At 37.1% G+C, this 21,405-nt stretch overlaps 3 long non-coding RNA genes across 3 annotated transcripts; 1 reads left to right on the top strand and 2 right to left on the bottom strand.

The window, feature by feature from the left end:
* Positions 1-2,873: 2,873 nt before the first annotated feature.
* On the top strand, positions 2,874-5,502 carry LOC149712152 (uncharacterized). Its single transcript, XR_016370249.1, has 3 exons — positions 2,874-3,115; positions 3,194-3,415; positions 5,340-5,502. It is a non-coding gene; the product is annotated as an uncharacterized LOC149712152 (long non-coding RNA).
* A 5,707-nt stretch (positions 5,503-11,209) lies between these two features.
* Positions 11,210-12,895, bottom strand: LOC149712151 (uncharacterized). Its single transcript, XR_016370248.1, has 3 exons — positions 12,518-12,895; positions 12,192-12,401; positions 11,210-11,366 (listed from the first exon to the last, which is right to left on the bottom strand). It is a non-coding gene; the product is annotated as an uncharacterized LOC149712151 (long non-coding RNA).
* A 1,894-nt stretch (positions 12,896-14,789) lies between these two features.
* On the bottom strand, positions 14,790-16,109 carry LOC149712150 (uncharacterized). The gene is made up of 3 exons (XR_016370247.1): positions 15,919-16,109; positions 15,594-15,802; positions 14,790-14,946 (listed from the first exon to the last, which is right to left on the bottom strand). It is a non-coding gene; the product is annotated as an uncharacterized LOC149712150 (long non-coding RNA).
* Between the last annotated feature and the right edge of the window lie 5,296 nt (positions 16,110-21,405).

Genomic DNA, 21,405 nt, shown 5'->3' with positions numbered 1-21,405 from the left:
TTTTTATAGTGATTAGAATGATTTGACTGATTTCATAGAGATTTTAGTGATTTTCGAGATTTGGGAAGTGATTTATGTGATTAGTATGATTTGAAAACCTCGGTGTATGTGATTTGTAGGAGTGACGGCCCCCTCGCTTTAAAAGGGACTTCTCAATACCATGGAAAAAGAATGCGCATGAGCTTGAAAATTGGTTTCCACGACGCTACAGGATAGGCAACTCCCTATCTCGAACACGACAGCTTATTCTGTATATACTCTGTTACTACATCAGTTGTCAGCACGCGTAATACTAGGTCTCTATGAACCGTAGCTTTGTACGTGCTGTCAACAGACCAAAGGATTTTCAGGATCTTCAGGATTTTTAAAATATCCGCGAGTTTCTTTAGCTCGAGTGCATGCACGGACCTCTAGGCCTTAGTCTCAAATACGTCATGTGAAATTTCCTACAGCCTACTACGCGTACTTGAAACTAAGGCCTAGAGGTCCGTGCATGCACTCGAGCCTAAAAAACTCGGCAGTATTTTAAAAATCCTGAAGATCCTGAAAATCCTTTGGTCTCTTGTCAGCACGTACAAAGCTACGTTACATAGAGACCTAGTATTACGCGTGCTGACAACCAATGCTGTAACATATATGAATATAGCCTAGGGAGTTGCCTATCCTCTACAGAGAAAACAAATTTCAAGCTCAGGCGCATTCTTTATCCATGGTTACGTCCCAATACACTGAATCGGACAGACAAACTTCGCTTCGGTTGACTCTCAGTGGTACGACTTGTTTCGTCCAAGATTTCCCGCCGAACTATTTTCGACCTTGTCCTTTCCAACATTGCTTATCCCTCCGCCTTAAGTCAGTCCCGTTACCGTTGTCTACCCCCCTTCTATTTGTAACCGCTCTACAATGTAGACGTAAGACGTCAACTCAACTTATAAGTGAATACATTAGTCGCCCTTATTCCTCCCTGCGCTTGATAGCGCTATCAGGTTAGCCGCGTCCTAAAAACGGGTGAGCAAAAATTCCAATCCAATCTTTTTTTTCTTTCCTCCCACGGTAGTGGCAGCGCTGTGAGTTACTAGCGTTAAACCTTCTATAAAAATAAAACAGGGTGCCATTACTCGAAACGACATTCATTATTTGGCCTTAAAAATTATTTTAATTGATTTTAACCGCGATTTTTTTACTGATTACTGTTAGTTACGAAGTGCAGCGTAGGATAGGGTTGTTTTAGAGACATTTTGAAGCTTAGAAGGGCATATACGGAGGGTTTTTCCCGTTTTAGGCCTAAAATTAGGCCTAATTTAATTAACCCGATATGGATTTCGGGTTAATTTTAGATGAGAAATCGATTGGTGATACGCGAATTGGCCTAAAATGAACAAGGTGAAACCATTTTTTTCCGATTCCTCACCTTGAAATTAATCAGGAAATATATTTTCCTTGTTAATATACCTTAATTAGACGCCTTAATTAAGGGGAAAACCTATTTTAAAAACTCCAAAATCAAGTCTTTGCAAACGCATGAAAAGTCTATGGAGGAGAGACGCGGTTGAAACGCGACATGAGAGAGAATTTTTCGCAATTTCAATTTTCGGTTACTTTTAATTTCCCATCGAAATTTACTTAATTAATTAAATTAAATACACTTAATCTGAATGATTAAAACCTCCTGGTCCCGATGGTGCTAGTCGCGTCTCTCTACGACTAACCGTTAATTAACTACGCAATTAAACGTCCCGAAACGCAGCCCGTTTTTTCAGTTTTTCTTCTTTCCAACGTCTTTTAGCCATTTTAATCTAAATTAATTTAAATTTAATTAACCTATTCTGACGTACAAAACTGTGAGGAATCGAATGAAAGTGGTCCCAATATCGCCCGACTAGCAGTTCATTAGTTATTCCACTAATTACGGCCATGTGCATTTTTAGTTTCAACCTAACTGTGTAGCGACTGTAAAGGCTATAGTCTACGGCCTGGCACTACATCCTCGGTATCGAGTTACGTTGATATTCATTAATTAGAGTTAAAACCTTAATTATCTTAATTTTTCAAGGAATATTTTTATTGAATATTGTCTCTTGACCCTTTTAGAGTGTCATATTGAAAAATCAGATTGATATCTTTAGAAGCGAGGTTTAAAACTGATTATTAGTGTTCCTGATTTAAATTCCACTGATTTCGATGAAACTGATTTGGATTATATACTGATTTGAACTGATTTATCCATTTCCAACCTCCTTGTGTTTTTGCCGCCATTTTGAAAAATGGCGGGAAAATAAATTTCGAGATAGGGCTCAAACTACGAACCCGATCTGTACGGGGTTACTTGCGTTGGATTCCCCATCAAATTATCTACAAAATGACCTAAAGAAAGTTTCAAAACTCTTTATAGAATTTGCATAATTTCCCTTTTAAGTTTTCAAGTTCGGAGGTCAATAGTTCAAAACCTATCAGTTCTACAAACTCAAAACCAACATTTTCGGCTTTTTTGGACTCTTTTTAGTTTATTCAAGTTAATTTAAGCCATAAATTAAATTTAATTAGGGTTTAAAATCGAAAATGAAAATTTAAAGTAAAAATGACGGAGATCTGAAATTCAAAAAACCCGCCTAGCCGCCTAGCCAGTCAAAAGTATTTACGGAGTAGCAAGAATGTAGACAGTTTGAGCGAGAATGGGGAACTACATCCCCGGAATGGCCTTCTTTGCATTGTTACTGTCGTCGTGATGTCGTAATCTATAAAAAATACGCAATATTTATTGGCCAGAATGTCCAGTGACCCCATTTAGTTATTAAAAGCATTGATAGGACATTAAAATTCTATTATACAATGCTTAATGCTCTGTGCTTATTTCCGGTCCTATCTGCAGCCGGCATCAGCTGAGCTCAGTCTGTCTAGCAGCCTGGCCCTGGCCTGGATACTCTTGTTCGTTACGTGTTTTCACCTTTATTTAGTTTAATTAAACCAAGTTCTTTCGTTAATTGCAATTAAAAATGCTTCAGAAGTGTTCAAACCATGATTCCGTGCAAGAAACTTTAGTTTTTTATTCAGTTTTAAAGGCCAAAGGTAATCGAAAAACCAATGTTTATAGAAAACGTCCAAGGCTTAAGGAAATGTAATGTTTGTTTAATCATGGGAAGAACGGAAGATAGGCCGATTTAAATGTAATTAACGCATTTTAATTTAATATTAGGGGCAACCCGCTGCAATAATGGATGAAAAAAAACCCTCAAAAGTACTTGGGGCGTTTAAAACCAGTCGTGTTATCCAATTACAAACTGTTATCTTCAGTCAAACTCAAAAGACATGCATGGCAAGGAGCTGTACAGCCGCTACATCGTTCTCCGCTGAAAGATCACTTTGTGTAGGCTCATACAGTTTGAAGAAACTAAAGAAACACTTCGCTTAATGCCTGGTAAGTACCTCTTTAATTAATTATAGTGTCCAATTATAATAGCATTAAAATGTAAAGAACTCAAAAGGTACAGGCTCCAAATGGTTTACCTTAGGCTTAGGTTTTATGGCTCGTAACTCTGGTTCTACTAGAGATAACGGGATGTCCTTTGAGTATGTTGTAGTCCTATTTGTCCCCCATCCAACGATACTAAATACATAGGGCTACGACAAACGGGGGTCGAGTAATTAAGCAAAACGTAAAAAATCAAACCCCTCCATAGCAATAGCATTAGACCCAACTTCGGAGGCTCGTAACTCTGTTTCTACTAGAGATACGGGGATGTCCTTTGAGTATGTCCAAGGGGTAGAAGGGCAGGTCCAGTCTAAGAGGTTTTATCCCCACCTGGGCAAGAAGGGGGCATAGGAAAGTCTATGAAGTGGCTAATTTCTACTTTAGCTCGCACACTCAAAATACAGTTTCTTCAATAAATATTATTTATTCAAGGTTAATTGTAGGATAATTTGTTAAAATTAAGTAACGTTAGGTTAAGTAAGGCCCTGATTGGTGTAACCCTAAGTTTTTAGTATCGTTAGAAAGGGGACAAATAGGACTATGACATACTCAAAGGACAACCCCGTATCTCTAGTAGAACCAGAGTTAATGGGTGTTGTGTAAAATAAGTCCGTCTTAATTCAACTGAGCGAATGTTTATTAACATTTTGCTTAATTCCTCGCCCCCTGTTTGGTGTAAAGGTACAGGCTCCAAATGGTTTACGTTAGGCTTAGGTTTTATGGCTCGTAACTCTGTTTCTACTAGAGATGAGTATGTTATAGTCCTATGTGTCCCCTTTCCAACCATACTTAAAACTTAAGGTTCCACCAATCAGGGGCCGAGATATTAAGCAAAATGTGCGTCAACTCATCTTTTGTCTCACTTATTGTTATTGGGTTACTTATGATTTTTACACTAAACTTTGGAGGCTCATAACTCTCGTTCTATTGGAGCTACAGGGATCTCCTTTGGATATGTTATAGTGCACTATGCTCCCCATACGAGGATACTTTAAACTTGAGGCTACCTCAATATCTCCGTCAACTTATTTTTGTCGCACTTATTGTTATTAGGTTACTTTTGATTTTTAGCAATAAACTTTGGAGGCTCATAACTCTGGTTCTACTAGAGATAGGGTGATGTCCTTTGAGTATGTCATAGTCCTATTTGTCCCCTTTCCAAGGATACTTAAAACATAGGGATACGACAAACAGGGGCCGAGTAATTAAGCAAAACGTAAACAAACTTAACTCCCTCCATAGGAAAGGCGCGGTTCACTCAACCTTCGAGGCCTATAACTCTGATTGTACTAGAGTTGGGGGGATGTCCTTTGAGTATGTTATAGTCCTATTTGCCCCACATCTTACTATACCAAAACCTTGGGGTTGCGTCAAACATGGGCCGAGATATTAAGCTAAATGTTCGTCCCCTCCACAGGATTTGCGTCACACCCAACTTTGCAGGCTCTCAACTCTGTTTCTACTAGAGATACAGGGATGTCCTTTGAGTATGTCATAGTCCAATTTGTCCCCCATCCAACCATACTAAAAACTTAGGGCTACGACAAACAGGGGCCGAGGAATTAAGCATAACGTAAACAAACACACCCCCTCCATAGGATTAACATTACACTATACTTTGGAGGCTCAAAACTCTGGTTCTACTAGAGATACGGGGATGTCCTTTCAATATGTTATAGTCCAATTTGTCCCCCCCTCCTTCGTTAACATTTGCTCCATAGGATACTCCATATAGGGGGAAAACCTGGAAAATTCAGGGGGAAGTACACAGGGGAACGAAATAGATCTGGTTCAACGCAAAATGAATGCCACCTTCCATCCTGGTCGGGAAGTGACCTTTTTTATTTTATTCTTCTTTCTATTGGTATAGCGAGGTCGAGGTCGAGGCGCCGTCTCTTTGAACGTCGACCCTGTCTTGCTGTTGAAAGAATCGGGCAAGATGGAGGGTCTTGATCAAATTGCTGGGCAATCTGAAGGCGGAAGGACATCGTACCCTCGTCTTCAGCCTCTCCTCCAAAATACTCGATATCATTCAAAAGCATAGATGGGCACTATCATATCATTTGATAGTTTTACCACTTGATACGATAGAAAACTAAATCTGCCCCTATCAAAGTATCAATTTTGATAGTTATTTTCGAGAAAAATTTGAATTATAATGATCGATTGAGTTTGATAGCTTAGAAAGTGCACTCGAAGTTGATATGATTCATTGATTCGTTGAAATCTTCTAGAGAAAAATATCGATTCTCAACGTGATCTGGCTACTAACCCCATCTTTTAGAAATCATAAAAAATGATAGGCATTAATCCTTGAGAAATAAATTGATTCTTTGAGTGAGTTTATTTGGCGACATCTGTTTTCTGATTTCATTTTAAAAAATTATGTGCTAATCTTTGATAGGCAATTTTGATAGTTATGAAAATTTCTGGAAAGATAAGTCGTTTTTTGAATGATATCGAAGTTTTTAATATATTTGAACGTTAGCAAGTGTAGGTTTATTCTATAAGAAGATTCTGTACTTGGTGGTCGTTATAACCCTCTCAAACAAATAAATAAAAATAAAATAAACGATGGTTCAACAGTTCAAACTGTGAAGACGGAGCTTCTTGTATATAGAAGCTCCGTGCTGTCACTGATGTGAACGACTACTCGAGGAGGAAGAACGATTCCACGAAATCATCCAAACGTAGAATTAGATAAATTAAAGTGTAGATTTTCTGATTTTTATTACCCACAGTTTTAATTGCAATTTTTGCCTTTAATTATTATTAGTTAACCGTTTATAGTAGATGGTTTAGATTAAATCAAGGGCGAATAATTTGAAAAAGTTTGGATAGTAGCTTTTGAACTATAGACAGTTAAAAGTCAAACTTGATAAATGAGATTATGGAAATTATATGAATATATGAAAATATTAGAAATTCTACAAAATCAGGAAATATCAGGAATCGATTAAACAGAGTAAAAGTAGGTAGAGCCCAAATCAGTTTGATCGAAAACAATCAAATTTAAAGTCCGGAAATTAAATAATCGATTAATTTAGTCGTTCCTAAAGATTTAAATTTGATTTGATAGGCAAAAAATCTATCTAACAATGAGAGCCAATCTAACATATTGAAGGAAGATTTGATAGTTTCACCATCTATGATTTGTTGAGAGGGAAAAAATCTATCTAACAAATAATGCCCGTCTAAAATATAGCTAGAAGAATTGATAGTTTCGCCAAATATGATAGTTTGAGAGGAAAAATATCTATCTAACCAGCAATGTCAGTCTAAAATATAGTCAGAAGAGTTGATAGTTTCGCTATCTATGATAGTTTGAGAGGAAAAATATCTATCTAACCAGCAATGTCAGTCTAAAATATAGTCAGAAGAGTTGATAGTTCCGCCATCTATGATAGTTTGAGAGGAAAAAAATCTATCTAAGAAGGAGTTCCACTCTAAAATATAGCCAGAAGAATTGATAGTTTCGCCATCTATGATAGTTTGATAGGAAAAAAATCTATCTAAGGAGGAGTGCCCAACTCTGTTCAAAAGATTCTCCTGACTGAGCAAGTCTGAATCGCTTCAATTCAATCTTGGGGAAGACGACGTTTGACGATTGGCGCTATTGGCAGGAACTGGAAGGTATTGAGACTGGATGGAACGATCAGGAGCTTGGACGAGCGCCAAAGAAGGATCCAATTATTCCAGACTGACCACCAATATTCCGTTTTCTTGCTGACAACGCAGGTACGTTCCGCCTCCCTCCATCCATCCCTCCCTCCCTCTTGACTCGCCAATCGTCTCGTCCGCGCGTTGTAGGTGGGCGAAGTTGGTCTGAATTTAACCGGCGCCGATCGAGTGGTCATTTACGACCCCCCCCCCCTCTCTCTCTCTCTCCTTTCTCCCCTTCTCTCTCTCTTTCATTCTCTCCCTCCCTCCCCCTCCCTCTCCCTCTCTCCCCCCTTTCTCTCTCTCCTTCTCTCTCCTTTCTCCCCTTCTCTCTCTCCTCTCTCCTCTCTCCTTCTCTCTCCTTCTCTCTCTCTCTCCTTCTCTCTCTCTCCCTTCTCTCTCTCCTTCTCTCTCTCCCTTCTCTCTCTCCCTTCTCTCTCTCTCCTCTCTCTCTCTCCTTCTCTCTCTCTCTCTCTCTCTCCTCCCCCCCCCCTCTCTCTCTCTCTCTCTCTCTCTCTCTCTCTCTCTCTCTCTCTCACTCGTAATAGAAGCTCCGACTCCGAGGCTTTGACCCCTTCCTTCTCGACTCGGCCCTCGTTAACTTTGGTGGTGCCGGACATCTCCCTTCCTCCCATCGTCATCCGCTGTCAAAACGGGGTCCGCGGTCCGATTGAGGACACCGCGACGTCCGCAAACCGAAACTGAAACTAGGAGCCCGTTACGAGAGTTCCCCACTGGGTGGAAGGACCTAATAGATACCAGGGATCCCCGCTAGACTTGCCAGGGGCGTGCCAACCTTTTTACGGGAGCGGGGGCAAAATCCCACACTGGTAAGGAAAGTTGTGTAAAAATTGTTTCACTTGTAGTACCTCAATGTTGTTCAGCACTCATCAATGATCTAAGGCTATACAGTATCTCGCATGCACTATAAAGTTATGAAGATGTCCGCAGGGAGTAAGGAACGTTAGAGGGAGTATTAAAGTTCGATAGATTCGTGGCTAAAATCGTCTCTCTCTGGCGCTGACTCGGGGACTCAACGCGGTGTCCGCGCGCATGCGTCAAATTTAAAAACCGTCGTGCATCTGTTTTTTAACGAGGTATTTTTCTGTTCTCGCCGTTACGGCAAGCCCGGCTGCCGGCGGCTCGAGATGCGCCGCTCGGTCTCAGCCGATGATATCTAACCAAGGCTTAGTGTAGTTTTCGTGTCTAATTTTATTCTCAGAGCTATATTTATGTTGAAATTTAAAGAAAATGTTATAATATTTAGTTGAAGACTTGGTAAATGTCTCAAAAAATTTCGAAACTTGAGCTTTAAAACGTTGAATATTTTATAACGCCTACCGAACGATACCGCAAATTCGACTTCCGGGCTTCCCGGTTATCTCGACGGCGAGTCGAACAGAGTGAGTGGGGCAGCAGTCGATGGAAGCGGAAGCTGGCGCTGGCTGCAGAGATAATTTTTAAATTCTCTCTGCTGGCGGTAGTAAACGACGTCACTCGCGCCTGCGCGTTAGCAAAAATTGAGGAACGGAGATAAAAATTCCTACCCCCCACTTTCTTTACCATTTGCCACTGTATGACGGTTTTTTTAGCATTAGATCAAAACTCCCTCTAACGTTCCTTACTCCCTGATGTCCGCATGAACGTGAGAATTAATGCCTGACCAATTCAACACTCGTGGGATATAGTGGCTACGATTCTATAAGGTGCCATTTCTAGTTGAGCATACATTTTTCTCTTTTCGTACATCGTAGAAAATAGTAAGAAGAAAATATGTCTTCAGCCTACCTATTATTTCCAAATATGATAGCTACAATAATTTGAAGTGCTATCGGCTATACACCCTTTCTCTCTTGAAGCTGGCAGCTCTATGATTAGCCACGGTTATATGCGAAAGAATTGAAACACTATACTGTATAGAAAACCGTGGTTGCTATAGCTATTATGTCTATACAGTATGTGTAAACAAAAACTGGTCAGGAACGATATATTCTCGAGACTATCAAATAATGCTAAATTCTTTTCCAGGACTAGTTTAAAAATGATTCTACATTTTTACAATGTCTTAAGTTAAGTTTCACAATTCTCTTTACAACCTGAGCTTTATACTGAACTTCAAAACCGTCCTCGAGCGACGATTTTTGAACTATCAAAGCTGTCACTTTTACCAATCCCCCTTTACGATTGCAATATTTAAGGAATTACGTGCACTGTCTATTCGCATGCATCACATTAAATAACGGGGACTCCATTGGTTATTACATAACTACGCGGAGTAAAAATTGAAGAACTTCAAATAATTTATTTATAAATATTAGGAACATGTTAATGATTAAGACCTGTATTTTCTTAATCACTTCCAAAAACTGACTTCCTCTCACAACAATTGTACACTGGGTAATGAAAATTCCACCTTCAATGAAATTTTTTACTATTTAGACTCAGTCACCAGAGCGGGGGCGGTGCCCCCGCTGGAAAATTAGAGCGGGGGCCTTTGCCCCCGCTGCCCCCGTGGTTGGCACGCCCCTGAGACTTGCCAGGAAGCTGAACACGTTAGACCCGTCGTCTGCTCGAGAGCCGGGATTGGCTGATCCCCGGAGGCCCCAGGGGATATATTCGAAGGTGGCCCGGGAATGGGGGCAGTTGGGGTGGAGTAACGGCATCGGAATCAGATAACAGTATTTGATTGACTCTGTTTACTTGTTTACTAACGGATTGTGTATTTAATTAACCGGGTTTATGTTCTAATAAATACATTTGATTAACTTAATGACGTAGTCGTGTGTGGTTTCGGTTTATTGGTGGAAAGCGCGCGCGGTTACAGGCTGATCGAAGATCCCAAGAAAAGTGATCGAAGTCTGACTGAAGGCCACCCAATATGAATTGGAGCGCGTCTCCGCCCAACTCGAGGAAGGAAGCCTCCTCCACCTCCTCGGGTAAGGACTGGACTCCCCTTTCTCCCTCTGGGCCTCGCCTCTCTAATCTCTTACTCGGCCCAGTAATTAAGCAAAATGTTCGTCTCCTCCACAGGAATTGCGTCACACCCAACTTTGCAGCCTCGTAACTCTGGTTCTATTAGAGATAGGGTGATGTCCTTTGAGTATGTTATAGTCCAATTTGTCCCCTTTCCAACGATACTAAAAACGTAGGGATATGACAAACAGGGGCCGAGTAATTAAGCCGTCTTAATTCAACGGAGCGAATGTTTATTAAAATTTTGCTTAATTACTCGACCCCCGTTTGTCGTAGCCCTGTGTTTTAAGTATCCTTGGAAAGGGGACAAATAGGACTACGACATACTCAAAGGACATCCGGGTATCTATAACAGAACCGGAGTTATAAGCCTCCAAAGTTTAGTGTGAAAATTATAAGTAACAGTCTAACTAGAAGTGTGACGCTTCCCCCAGTTGAGCATTTCCCTTAATTACGGCTTCTAATTAAGGTACATTAAAGGAATAGCGACGTGATTTAAAAATTATCTCAAATCTAAAGAAAACCTTACTTTTTTGAGAGTTTAAACTCTTCTGATTCCAAAAATATGCTTGAATAATATTTAATTATGAGGGAAAACACAGAAAAAACACTTTGAAAACTTGAAATTTGGGGGACAAAGGCAAATTTGCGGAGATGATTTTTGGCGGGTTTTTCTCCTTGATACGTCACTCACGGCATCTCGCGGAAAAGCCAAGCGCGAGACTCCCGAGTCTACTAATGCGGCGCGCGCGCGAATCTGAATAAATTAGGCTTAACGCGGCGCGGCGACACTAACAGGCGCGTCACGTGAGCGACATCTAGAGTGAAAATTTCTCCTTACTACGTCATCAAACGAAAGAAAATCTCAACTAGGCCTTTTCCAAACACAAAACTTTGATTGCAATTTAACAAATTGCTACGAAACTAAATAAAAAGTAAATATATCATAATAAACTAGATTTTTCAAGGATTTTTTCCGCATTATAAGTTTGAGGATGACGAAAATTATGTCACTAACACTTTAACAAGGAAAATATATTTCCTGATTAATTTCAAGGCGAGGAATCGGAAAAAAATGGTTTCAGAAGCGTATTAAAAAAATTTCACTGAGTTTTCCATGAATTTTATTAAAAAATTACAAATTTGAATGAGTTTTCATTTTCATTTCTTTCCTTGGTGAGTATTTTTGAAACTGGCCTTCTTAGACTGGACCTGCCCTTCTTGCCCCGTTGGACTATAGGATCATAGAACCAGAGTTACGAGCCTGCAAAGTATAGTCTAATGTTAATCCTATGGTGGGGTTTCTTTGTTTACGTTTTGCTTAATTACTCGGCCCCTGTTTGTCCTATTCCTAAGTTTTTAGTATCGTTGGATAGGGGACAAATAGGACTATGACATACTCAAAGGACATCCGGGTATCTCTAGTAGAACCAGAGTTATAGGCCTCCAAAGTTGGGTGTAATGTTAATCCTATGGAGGGGGGTTTGTTTACGTTTTGCTTAATTACTCGGCCCCTGTTTGTCCTATTCCTAAGTTTTTAGTATCGTTGGATAGGGGACAAATAGGACTATGACATACTCAAAGGACATCCGGGTATCTCTAGTAGAACCAGAGTTATAGGCCTCCAAAGTTGGGTGTAATGTTAATCCTATGGAGGGGGGTTTGTTTACGTTTTGCTTAATTACTCGGCCCCTGTTTGTCCTATTCCTAAGTTTTTAGTATCGTTGGAAAGGGGACAAATGGGACTATAACATACTCAAAGGACAATCCCGTATCTCTAGTAGAACCGGAGTTAATGGGTGTTTTGTAAAATAAGTCAGTCTTAATTCAACGGAGCGAATGTTTATTAAAATTTTGCTTAATTACTCGACCCCCGTTTGTCGTAGCCCTATGTTTTTAGTATCGTTGGAAAGGGGACAAATAGGACTATAACATACTCAAAGGACATCCCCGTATCTCTAGTAGAACCAGAGTTACGAGCCATAAAACCTAAGCCTAACGTAAACCATTCGGAGCCTGTACCTTTTGAGTTCTTTACATTTTAATGCTATAATAATTGGACACGATAATTAATTAAAGAGGTACTTACCAGGCATTAAGCGAAGTGTTTCTTGAGTTTCTTCAAACTGTATGAGCTCACACAAAGTGATCTTTCAGCGGAGAACGATGTAGCGGCTGTACAGCTCCATGCCATGCATGTCTTTTGATAACAGTCTCTACTTGGATAACACGACTGGTTTTAAACGCCCCAAGTACTTTTGAGGGGTTGTTTTGTATCCATTATAGCAGCGGGTTGCCCCTAATATTAAATTAGAACGCGTTAATTACATTTAAAAAGGCCTATCTTGTGTTCTACACTATCTAAACATTGCTTAAGCCTTGGTACTTTTCTATAAACATTGCTTCTTCCATTACCTTTGGCCTTTAAAACTCAATAAAAAACTAAAGTTTCTTTCGCGTAATCATGGTTTGAACACTTCTTAACCATTTTTAATTGCAATTAACGAAAGAACTTGGTTTAATTAAACTAAATAAAGGTGCAAACACGAAAGGTCACACACAGGAGCTAAGCACAGGCTGCCATGATGAACTCAGCTGATGCCGGCCTCAGATAGGACCGGAAATAAGCACAGAGCATTAAGCATTGTATAACAATATTTTAATGTCCTATAATGCTTTTAAAAACTAAAGAGGGGCTCACTGGACATTGTGGCCAATAAATATTGCGTAGTTTTGATTGATTACGACGTCACGACGACAGTAACGACACAGAGAAGGCCTTTCCGGGGATGAATTTCTCCATTCTCGCTCTAGCTACACATATTCTTGGTACTCCGTCTATACTTGTATCTTGATAGGCGGGTTTCGCCATCTATATGTGGAAAATTGAACTGCATTGTGATTAATTAAAACTTTGTAGTTTCAAAAAACTAATTACAGAGTTACTTATGAATAAGTAAGGTTTAGTTCTACCTGCAATCAAAATAATTAAACATTGTAGTTTTAAAATCAAATAATATTTGAGTTTGTATTGTATAGATGTCGCCACACTATTAACGCAGCGGCTTTTTTTGAAATTTGAGATCCGAAAACACCCATACCATAAAATCCTATTTTGCTTCTAATTAAGTTAATTATCATTCAAATTTAATGAAAATTACAGGTAATAATCTTGATTAAGTGCTCTATCTAGATCTGCTTTCGAATTAGCTCTATCTATTACGGTTTAAAAGATATAGCGCCTTTAAGTTTTGTGTCCAGGGGTTTGTGAGCTACAAGTGTGAGTGGTTTTCTCCTTAATTACGGCTTCTAATTAAGGGATATTAACGAGAAAAATATATTTAACGGGTCACGTGACAACACACAATAAGAGTATTCATTTAGAAATTAAGGTAATTAAGGTTTTAACTCTAATTAATGAATAATTGAATATCAACATAAATTGGAACCAATAATGTACAGGGTGTTTCCACAGTTTGGAACGGGGATGGTCTTAATTAGTGCAATAACTAATGAACCGTTAGTCGCGCGATATTGGGACCACTTTCATTCGATTCCTCACAGTTTTCTACGTCAGAATCGGTTAATTAAACTTAAATTAATTTTAAATTAGAAAGGCAAAAAGACGTTGGAAAGAAGGAAACCCCAATAAAACCCAGAAAAACCCAATTAAACAATATAAAACCCCAGAAAAACCCAGAGAAACACACAAAAACCCAAATAAAACCCACAAAAATCCTAATTAAACCCAGAAAAACCCAACTATACCCAATAAAACACAGAAAAACCCAATAAAACCCAATAAAACTCAATAAAACCGAAAAAAACCCCAATAAAATCCAGAAAAAACCCAATAAAACCCAATTAAACTCAATAAAACCCGGAAAATCCCCAATAAAATCCAGAAAAACCCCAATAAAACCTATAAAAACAAAATAAAACCCAATAAAACCCACAAAAAACACAATTAAACCCACAAAAACCCAATAAAACCCACAAAACCCCAATAAAACCCAATTAAACCATATAAAAACCCAATAAAACCCACAAAAACCCCAATAAAACAAAATTAAACCATATAAAAACCCAATAAAACCCACAAAAACCCAATTAAACCATATAAAAACCCAATAAAACCCACAAAACCCCAATAAAACCCAATTAAACCATATAAAAACCCAATAAAACCCAATTAAACCATATAAAAACCCAATTAAACCATATAAAAACCCAATAAAACCCACAAAAACCCCAATTAAACCATATAAAAACCCAATAAAACCCACAAAACCCCAATAAAACCCAATTAAACCATATAAAAACCCAATTAAACCATATAAAAACCCAGTAAAACCCACAAAAACCCCAATAAAACCCAGAAAAACCCCATTAAAACCAACAAAAACCCCAATAAAACCCAGAAAAACCCCATTAAAACCAACAAAAACCCAGAAAAACCCCATTAAAACCAACAAAAACCCAAATAAAACCCACAAAAACCCCAATAAAAGCCATAAAATTATAAGTAACAGTCTAACTAGAAGTGTGACGCTTCCCCCAGTTGAGCATTTACCTTAATTACGGCTTCTAATTAAGGTACATTAACAAGGAAAATATATTTCCTGATTAATTTCAAGGCGAGGAATCGGAAAAAAATGGTTTCAGAAGCGTATTAAAAAAGTTTCACTGAGATTTCCACGAATTTTATTAAAAAATTACAAATTTGAATGAGTTTTCATTTTCATTTCTTTCCTTGGTGAGTATTTTTGAAACTGGCCTTCTTAGACTGGACCTGCCGGTCTTGCCCCGTTGGACTATAGGATCATAGAACCAGAGTTACGAGCCTGCAAAGTATAGTCTAATGTTAATCCTATGGTGGGGTTTGATTGTTTAAGTTTTCCTTAATTACTCGGCCCCTGTTTGTCCTAGCTTTAAGTTTTTAGTATGGTTTGAAAGGGGACGAATAGGACTATGACATACTCAAAGGACAACCCCGTAACTCTAATATAACCAGAGTTATAAGCCTCCAAAGTTGGGTGTAATGTTATTCCTATGGAGGGGGGTTTGTTTACGTTTTGCTTAATTACTCGGCCCCTGTTTGTCGTAGCCCTAAGTTTTTCGTATCGTTGGAAAGGGGACAAATAGGACTATAACATACTCAAAGGACAACCCCGTTTCTCTAGTAGAACCGGAGTTAATGGGTGTTTTGTAAAATAAGTCAGTCTTAATTCAACGGAGCGAATATTTATTAAAATTTTGCTTAATTACTCGACCCCCGTTTGTCGTAGCCCTATGTTTTTAGTATCGTTGGAAAGGGGACAAATAGCACTATAACATCCTCAAAGGACATCCCTGTATCTCTAGTTGAAACAGAGTTACGAGCCATAAAACCTAAGCCTAACGTAAACCATTCGGAGCCAGTACCTTTTGAGTTCTTTACATTTTAATGCTATTATAATTGGACACGATAATTAATTAAAGAGGTACTTACCAGGCATTAAACGAAGTGTTTCTTTAGTTTCTTCAAACTGTATGAGCCCACACAAAGTGATCTTTCAGCGGAGAACGATGTAGCGGCTGTACAGCTCCTTGCCATGCATGTATTTTGATAACAGTCTCTACTTGGATAACACGACTGGTTTTAAACGCCCAAGTACTTTTGAGGGGTTGTTTTGTATCCATTATTGCAGCGGGTTGCCCCTAATATTAAATTAGAACGCGTTAATTACATTTAAAAAGGCCTATCTCGTGTTCTACACTATCTAAACATTGCTTAAGCCTTGGTACTTTTCCATAATTATTGCTTTTTCGATTACCTTTGGCCTTTAAAACTCAATAAAAAACTAAAGTTTCTTTCGCGTAATCATGGTTTGAACACTTCTTAACCATTTTTAATTGCAATTAACGAAAGAACTTGGTTTAAATAAACTAATTAAAGGTGCAAACATGAAATGTCACACAGGAGCTAAGCACAGGCTGCCATGATGAACTCAGCTGATGCCGGCCAGAGATAGGACCGGAAATAAGCACAGAGCATTAAGCATTGTATAACAATATTTTAATGTCCTATAATGCTTTTAAAAACTAAAGAGGGGCTCACTGGACATTGTGGCCAATAAATATTGCGTAGTTTTGATTGATTACGACGTCACGACGACAGTAACGACACAGAGAAGGCCTTTCCGGGGATGAGTTTCTCCATTCTCGCTCTAGCTACACATATTCTTGGTACTCCGTCTATACTTGTATCTTGATAGGCGGGTTTCGCCATCTATATGTGGAAAATTGAACTGCATTGTGATTAATTTAAACTTTGTTGTTTCAAAGAACTAATTGCAGAATTACTTTTGTCTAAATAAGGTTTAGTTCTACCTGCAATCAAAATAATTAAACATTGTAGGTTTAAATTCAAATAATATTTGAGATTGTATTGTATAGATGGCGCCACACTATTAACGCAGCGGAATTTTTTGAAATTGAAGATCCGAAAACACCCATACCATAAAATCTTATTTTGCTTCTAATTAAGTTAATTATCATTCAAATTTAATGAAAATTACAAATAATAATCTCCATTAAGTCCTCTATCTAACTCAAGTTTCAAATTAGCTTTATCTATTACGGTTTAAAAGATATAGCGCTTTTAAGTTTTGTGTCGAGGGGTTTGTGAGCTACAAGTGTCAGTGGTTTTCTCCTTAATTACGGCTTCTAATTAAGTTAATTATCATTCAAATTTAATGAAAATTACAGCTAATAATCTTCATTAAGTGCTCTATCTAGATCTGCTTTCAAATTAGCTCTATCTATTACGGTTTAAAAGATATAGCGGATTTAAGTTACGCGTCGAGGGGTGGGCAAGCTAAACGAATGACACAGTGGGTTGGTTAAACGAGTGAGATAGATAGAGCCATAAAACGGGAAAAACCTTCCGTATCTGCCCTTCTAAGGGTCAAAATGTCTCTAAAACAACCCTATCCTAAGCTAAACGTCATAACAGTAACACGTAAAGGTTAGAAGCAGAGTTACGAGCCTCCAAAGTTTAGTGTAACGCTATTCCAACGGAGAGTATAGTGGTTATGAACATTTTCCTTAATTACTCGGCCCCTGTTTGTCATAGCTCTAAGTTTTAAGTATCCTTGGAAAGGGGACAAATAGTACTATAACATACTCAAAGGACATCCCCCTATCTCTAGTAGAACCAGAGTTACGAGCCTCCAAAGCTCAGTGTGAAAATTATAAGTAACAGTCTAACTAGAAGTGTGACGCTACCCCAAGTTGAGCATTTTCCTTAATTACGGCTTCTAATTAAACCCAGAAAAACCCAATTAAACCCAATAAAACCCGGAAAAACCCAATAAAACCCACAAAAACCCAATAAAACCCACAAAAACCCACAAAAACCCAATAAAACCCACAAAAAACCTTATTAAACCCAGAAAAACCCAATAAAACCCAGAAAAATCCAATAAAACCCACAAAACCCAATAAAACCCACAAAAAACCTTATTAAACCCGGAAAAACCCAATAAAACCCAGAAAAATCCAATAAAACCCACAAAAACCCCAATAAAACCCACAAAAACCCCAATAAAACCCAGAAAAATCCAATAAAACCCACAAAAACCCCAATAAAAAACAGAAAAATCCAATAAAACCCACAAAAACCCTAATAAAACCCAGAAAAACCCCAATAAAACCCAGAAAAATCCAATAAAACCCACAAAAACCAAAATAAAACCCAGAAAAATCCAATAAAACCCACAAAAACCCCAATAAAACCCAGAAAAATCCAATAAAACCCACAAAAACCCTAATAAAACCCAGAAAAACCCCAATAAAACCCAGAAAAATCCAATAAAACCCACAAAAACCCCAATAAAACCCACAAAAACCCAATAAAACCCACAAAAATCCAATAAAACCCACAAAAACCCCAATAAAACCCACAAAACCCCAATAAAACCCAGAAAAATCCAATAAAACCCACAAAAACCCCAATAAAACCCACAAAAACCCAATAAAACCCACAAAAATCCAATAAAACCCACAAAAATCCAATAAAACCCACAAAAACCCTAATAAAACCCACAAAAACCCCAATAAAACCCAGAAAAACCCCAATAAAACCCAGAAAACCGCCAATAGAACCCAGAAAAACCCAATTAAAACCTATAAAACCAAGAAAAACCCCAATAAAACCCTGAAAAACCCAATAAAACCCAGAAAAACCAAGAAAACCCCAATAAAACCCAGAAAAACCCAATTAAAACCAATAAAACCCAGAAAAACCCCAATGAAACCCAGAAAAACCCATAAAAAACCCAGAAAACCTCAATAAAACTCACAAAAACCCCAATAAATCCCAGAAAAACCCCAATAAAACCCAATAAAAACCAGAAAAACCCAATTAAAACCAATAAAACCCAGAAAAATCCCGATAAAACCCACAAAAACCCAAAAAAAACCACAAAAACCCCTATAAAACCCAGAAAAACCCTATAAAACACAGAAAAACCCAATTAAATACCCAATAAAACACAGAAAACCCCAATAAAACCCAGAGAAACCCAATAAAACCCAGAAAAACCCCAAAAAAACCCACAAAAACCCAATTAAAGCCAATAAAACCCAATAAAAACCAGAAAAAACCCTTAAAAGCCCAATTAAACCCAATAAAACCCCAATATAACCCAGAAAAACCCAATTCAACCAAAAAATACACAATAAAACCCAGAAAAAAACCAGTCAAACCCAGAAAAACCCAATCTACCTTGTAATTAGTTCTTTTAAACTACAAAGTTATTAATTAACCCTAACGCAGTTCTTTTTTCATGCTATAGATGGCGCAGCACCAAACTAATTAACGGTTTTCGCCTTATATCTGGCTCTAATTTAGTTAATTATCATTTAAATTTAATGAAAATTACAGATTATAAAGTACATTAACTCCTCTATCTAAATCTGCTCTCAAATTAACGCTATCTTTCACGGTTTAAAAGATATAACGATTTATAGAATTCGGACTAATAGTGTGGCGACATCTATACAAGGCAAGCGCCGATGTTAAAAACTACAATGTTTAATTATTTTGATTACAGAGGCAATTGAAGCTTAAATAGTAGTAATTAATAAAGCAATTATTTCTTTGAAACTTGAAAGTTTAAATAACATTAACGCAGTTCATTTATTTCGCTATAGATGGCGTAGCACCAAACTAACTAACGGTTTTCGCGTTGGAATTACATTGAAAATGTTTTTTGGCTCTAATTCAGTTAATTATCATTCAAATTAATTGAAAATTACGGATAATAATGCCCATTAACTCCTCTATCTAAATCTGCTTTCAAATTAACGCTATCCATTACGGTTTAAAAGATATAACGATTTATAGAATTCGGACTAATAGTGTGGCGACATCTATACAAGGCAAGCGCCGATGTTAAAAACTACAATGTTTAATTATTTTGATTACAGAAGCAATTGAAGCTTAAATAGTCGTAATTAACTACGCAATTATTTCTCTGAAACTTTAAAGTTTAAATAACATTAACGCAGTTCATTTATCTCGCTATAGATGGCGTAGCACCAAACTAACTAACGGTATTCGCATTGGAATTATATTGAAAATGTTTTTTGGCTCTAATTTAGTTAATTATCATTCAAATTTAATGAAAATTACAGCTAATGAAGATAATTAAGTGCTCTATTTAATTCTGCTTTCAAATTAACGCTATCTATTACGGTTTAAAAGATATAGCGATTTTAAGATATGTATAGCGTTGAAGACACCCAACAAGGGGCCATAGGAAATACATTGAAAGTTTATTTTGCTTGTAATTAAGTTAATTATCATTTAAATTTAATGAAAATTACACCTAATGAAAATAATTAAGTGCTCTATTTAATTCTGCTTTCAAATTAACGCTATCTATTTCGGTTTAAAAGATATAGCGATTTTAATATATGTATAGCCTTGAAGACACCCAGCAAGGGGCCATGGGAAATACATAGAAAGTTTATTTTGCTTGTAATTAAGTTAATTATCATTTAAATTTAATGAAAATTACAGATAATGAAGATAATTAAGTGCTCTATTTAATTCTGCTTTCAAATTAACGCTATCTATTACGGTTAAAAAGATATAGCGATTTTAAGATATGTATAGCGTTGAAGACACCCAGCAAGGGGCCATAGGAAATACATTGAAAGTTTATTTTGCTTGTAATTAAGTTAATTATCATTTAAATTTAATGACAATTACAGATAATGAAGACAATTAAGCGCTCTATTTAATTCTGCTTTCAAATTAACGCTTTCTATTACGGTTTAAAAGATATAGTGATTTTAAGATATGTATAGCGTAGAAGACACCCAGCAAGGGGCCATAGGAAATACATTGAAAGTTTATTTTGCTTGTAATTAAGTTAATTATCATTCAAATTAAATGGAAATTACAGCTAATGAAGATAATTAAGTGCTCTATTTAATTCTGCTTTCAAATTAACGCTATCTATTACGGTTTAAAAGATATAGCTATTTTAAGATATGTATAGCATTGAAGACACCCAGCAAGGGGCCATAGGAAATACATTGAAAGTTTATTTTGCTTGTAATTAAGTTAATTACCATTTAAATTTAATGAAAATTAAAGATAATGAAGATAATTAAGTGCTCTATTTAATTCTGCTTTCAAATTAACGCTATCTATTACGGTTTAAAAGATATAGCGATTTTAATATATGTATAGCCTTGAAGACACCCAGCAAGGGGCCATGGGAAATACATTGAAAGTTTATTTTGCTTGTAATTAAGTTAATTATCATTTAAATTTAATGAAAATTACAGATTATAAAGTACATTAACTCCTCTATCTAAATCTGCTCTCAAATTAACGCTATCTTTCACGGTTTAAAAGATATAACGATTTATAGAATTCGGACTAATAGTGTGGCGACATCTATACAAGGCAAGCGCCGATGTTAAAAACTACAATGTTTAATTATTTTGATTACAGAGGCAATTGAAGCTTAAATAGTAGTAATTAATTACGCAATTATTTCTTTGAAACTTGAAAGTTTAAATAACATTAACGCAGTTCATTTATTTCGCTATAGATGGCGTAGCACCAAACTAACTAACGGTTTTCGCGTTGGAATTACATTGAAAATGTTTTTTGGCTCTAATTCAGTTAATTATCATTCAAATTAATTGAAAATTACGGATAATAATGCCCATTAACTCCTCTATCTAAATCTGCTTTCAAATTAACGCTATCCATTACGGTTTAAAAGATATAACGATTT

Source organism: Phalangium opilio, unplaced genomic scaffold (assembly GCF_054372755.1).
Source record: "Phalangium opilio isolate 3A_F unplaced genomic scaffold, DU_Popi_V2 ptg000009l_1, whole genome shotgun sequence".
NCBI lineage: Eukaryota > Metazoa > Arthropoda > Arachnida > Opiliones > Phalangiidae > Phalangium > Phalangium opilio.
Note: the sequence above shows the minus strand (reverse complement) of the source record. Positions and strands in the feature narration are given on the sequence as shown.